The following is a 4,536-nucleotide window of genomic DNA, read 5'->3' as shown; positions in this document are numbered from 1 at the left end:
TGAGGGGGAGATCAGTGCGGCATAAGTGGAAAACTCCGCGTGAGGGGATGTTCAAGCTTAATGTCGATGTAGGGGTAGAGGTGGGAGTGGGCTCTTTAGTTGGGGCTGTTGTGAGGGATGCTACGGGGAATGCCAAGCTAGCAGCAGCGTGGAGATTTGAGGACAGGTGGGAGCCTTTAGTGGCAGAAGTAAAGGCGATTCTGCTGGGTTTGAGGGCTGCTATCGACCATGGTTTTCGCAAATTGGAGGTGGAGACTGATTGTCTTAGTCTTGTAAACGCAATTCGTTCGAAAGAGAGGGGGTGGAGCAGTTTTCACCTTATACTAGATGATATTGATCATGTTTGTTCTTTGCTAGAGGTTGTAGCCTGGAGCTTTGCTCATAGGGATGGTAATAAGGTTGCACATGAGTTGGCTCATTGTCTTCCATGTGAAACTAGTAGTCATTTTTGGTTTAGTAACTTTCCTACTTGTATTGTTCCTATTTTGGATTTTGATTCCCCTATGAATGAAAATTGAGTTCCTTGAGGTCTTCCTTAAAAAAAATAATGAATATTCACTAGTAGAAAAACGTACATTTGCGTCGCCTTATTTGCGTCACTCATACAAAAGAACGAAGCAAATGTTTTTTTTTAGCATCCTTAAAAGTGATTTGCGTCGCACATTAACCAAGAAGCGATGCAAAAGTCAGATACATTTTAGCTTTCTGTTATTTGCGTCGCTCTTAATTAGTGAAACGACGCATATAATAATGTTATTTGCGTCGCTCATTTAGTGACAAGTTGATAAGTGGATATTATACCGTTATTCTTGGGTTATTTAGGACGTTTTTACTCTAGAAATTCAACATATAGTTCGTGTTTCTGTACGTTTTATCCAAATTGGACTCGATTTCTTCTATTCTGGTTGTTTGGTTGCTATGTTGTGATTTCAGGATGAAATGGAGCATTTGGAGTGATGATGAGCATGCCACGACATTTTGAGGTGGATTGGAGAGCTTCATAAAGAGATTTGCAAGTCATGAGAAGTGTATTGGAGTGTTAGATGATGATTGATGATAATGCTACATGGCCGTGTACCATGAGCTACATGGTCGTGTGATTCTTCCATCCACGCTTACATGCTACATGGCCGTGTACCTTTAACTACACGGTCATGCGAAGGTTCCAAGTTCGAGTGTTTGCTACACGGTCGTGTACCACGAGCTACACGGTCGTGTGATTCCATCTCCGTATGAAGTCCGCCTACACGCTCATGTACCTCTCAGCTACACGACCGTGTACGTATATGATGAAATTTAAAGATCAAGTATAGGTCAGCTACACGGTCGTGTACCCATCAGCACACGGCCGTGTACGTGTGTGCAGGAGATTTATTTTCTTTATTATTTTATGTTTATTTTTAGGAAAGTATAAATAGGGGTTTTAACCCTATTTTAAAACATCTAATTTTTTTAATATACTACCTCCGTTACATATTAGTTGCAACTTTGGGTAATATTTGTGAGAGATAAAATATTCCAAAGTTGCAACTAATATGTAACGGAGGTAGTAGCTTTTTTCATTCTACGTTGTTTTGGAGAGAACACATAGAACTCCATTGAAGCATTCATCTTAATTCAATTTCAAGTATTTCTTTTTCAACCTTAATCTCTTTAATTTATTATTGTTATTATGTTTTCTTTAATTATTTGTCTTTTTATTTCTATTATCATGTGTGAGTAGTTTCATAATCTAGGGTTAGGTTGAACCCTATTATGGATTGATGTGTTATTTGATTCCCAATTCCCAATTTAATTAACTTATATTTCCTCTTTGTTAGGGTTGGTTTTATTATCAATGATTAACTAGAAATAGTATTATTGAATGTGATTAGGTTTACAACGAAAGTTGATTCTTAATTGATTTTAGAACCCTAATTAAAAGTAAGAGCTTTTATGCATGAAAATAGCTAATTGTTCTTGCTAGGTTTTATAGGATGTCGTTCTCAATGTCTTTAATATGTATGATTCCATGAAAATAGGTATGATTGCATGTTAGGGAAGCTATTAGTTGATCGAAAGAAACTCTTAGTATTGTTTTAGGGAGCATCTGTCCTATGGAATGTTTATTGATTTAATTGAGGAAAAGGGATTGTTCTATTACATTGATTCACAATAGTGGGGATACTTAATCTTAGATGTTTTTAGTTCTTGATTAATTCCATAGTATTATTATTCATTGCTTATTAGTTAATATTGCTCTAGTATAGATTCCTCAATTTTGTTTGGTTACTTGCTTAGTAGTTACTTGAGTCTAATTAATTAGTTGAACTATAGTCTCTTGGGATCCGACCCTTACTTGCCCGTCTACATAGTAGTGGTCTTGTTAGGTTATTTTTGTTAGGTACGCCACACGCCTATCAAATTTTGGCGCCGTTGCCGGGGACTAACGGTTTCATTTTAGTTAATTGTGATTCGTTTTTACTGAGCTCTATCTGTTGCTTCGGCTATTTTCTCTTGTGTTTTTGATTTCTTTGCTTTTAGTTCTTTGTTGCATGCAAACTCGACGTTCAGGGTCAGACGATCTAATACCACTTTATTCCGAAATCGAAGCAACTGCTAGGGGACGAGGAGGTAGAAGAAGAAAGAAGAATCAAAACAAAAGAGACATGGGCGATCCAGGAAATAAATCTCTTTTATAGTATGGAATTCCTGATACAACAACCAGATTCCTCTCCAGTGTTGTTAGACCACATGTCACTGCTCAGAGTTTCGAGTTGAAGCCCCAATTCATACAGTTCATCTCCAATGATTCTTTTGCGGGCTTACCTAATGATTGCCCTGTGAGTCACATTGATAGTTTCTTGGAGAAATGTGATACTATGAAGCTCAACGGTGTTACTGATGATGCTATTAGACTTCGCCTTTTTCCTTTCTCACTACGGGATAGGGCGAAGGAATGGTTACGAGATGAAGGTATTGGTTCCTTCGATACATGGGATAAGCTTGCCAAAGCCTTTCTAGTTAAATTCTTGGGGCAAGAGAAAACTGCGAGACTAAGGAACGAGCTTGCTACCTTTCATCAATCTGATGATGAGTCTCTATATGAAGCTTGGAGAAGATTTAAGCGACTACAGAGACAGTGTCCTCACCATGGTATTCCTGAGTGGATGCTAATCCAGACATTCTATAATGGTTTGACCCATAAATTTTGCATATATATTGATGCTGCGTCTGGAGGTTCTATCATGACAAAGAATCCTACTGAGGCGAAGGAGTTGATTGAGAAGATGGCGGCAAATGACAACTACCATCCAGGAGGACGACGCAATGCTAAAAAGGGAGGTATGCATGATGTTGATGCTCTAACCCTTTTAACTAGTTCTGTGCAGGCGTTGACAATTAAGGTCGACAAGCTTCAAGCAGGATCTTCTTCTGGCTCATCTGAAACTTGTCAAATGTGTAATGTACAAGGTCACATTGCACCTGAGTGTCCGCAAAACACTATTGAGATGTCGATCGAGGAAGCCAATGCATTTTACACTTCGAATCCCAAAAGGCCATATGACCCACATTCAAACACATATAATGAAGGTTGGAAACATCATCCAAACTTTTCTTACAAGAATACCCAAGCTCAACAAAATCCACCTCCACCACCACCTCGAAATAACAACTATAATGCACCACCACTTGGTTTCCAAGCAAGGCCACCTCTAGTCCAACAACCTATACAACCTATGCAACCACCCCCACAAAAATCCAACTTTGAGCTTATGATGGAGGAGTTTATCTCTACCACCAAAAGTTCCATCCAACAGTTGCAAGCTCCAGGTAAGCTCATGGAAAATCAAGTAAGTCAACTTGCTCACCAAGTTGGCCAAACTATGAAGACTCCAAACACCTTTCCAGGTCAAACAGAGCAACCACAAAAAGGGCACATGCATGCCATAACTTTGAGGAGTGGAAAGCAGTTGGAAGATCCTCCCGTAAGGGAGCCATCAAAGAAGGTTGTCGAAGAGGTAGTCACAAATGAGAAGGTGATTGATTGTAGTGCGGTTGAGGAGGAACCAAGGACATCGAATCCACCACCACTTGCTCCATATGTGCCACAAGTTCCTTTCCCACAAAGGTTGGCTCAAGCTAAGTTAGAGAAGAAGTATGGAAAATTTCTTGATATTTTGAAGAAGCTTCACATCAACATTCCATTCTTAGATGCAATATCCGAGATGCCATCTTATGCAAAATTTTTGAAGGATATGCTCTCTAACAAGAAGAAGCTAGAGGAGAATGCTACTGTTGCATTGAATGCAGAGTGTAGTGCTATTTTGCAAAATACACTTCCTAAGAAATTAGGTGATCCGGGTAGCTATTCAATTCCAGTGAAGCTCGAGGATATAGAGATCAACAAGACATTATGTGATCTTGGTGCAAGTGTGAGTCTCATGCCACTTTCTATTTGCAAGAAACTTCAAATGGGTGAATTAAAGCCTACGCGCATGTCTCTACAACTTGCGGATAGGTCGGTGAAGTTTCCTTTGGGTATACTTGAAGATG

At 39.3% G+C, this 4,536-nt stretch overlaps 1 non-coding gene across 1 annotated transcript; it reads right to left on the bottom strand.

Annotated features, from left to right (window-relative positions):
• Positions 1 to 3,032: 3,032 nt before the first annotated feature.
• Positions 3,033 to 3,139, bottom strand: LOC145583550 (small nucleolar RNA R71). Its single transcript, XR_014100189.1, has one exon. It is a non-coding gene; the product is annotated as a small nucleolar RNA R71 (small nucleolar RNA).
• Between the last annotated feature and the right edge of the window lie 1,397 nt (positions 3,140 to 4,536).

The sequence above is a fragment of the Chenopodium album genome, chromosome 15 (genome assembly GCF_948465745.1).
Source record: "Chenopodium album chromosome 15, dcCheAlbu1.1, whole genome shotgun sequence".
Classification (NCBI taxonomy): Eukaryota; Viridiplantae; Streptophyta; class Magnoliopsida; order Caryophyllales; family Amaranthaceae; genus Chenopodium; species Chenopodium album.
The sequence above is the reverse complement of the archived record's forward strand: the minus strand, read 5'-3'. Positions and strand labels throughout refer to the sequence as shown.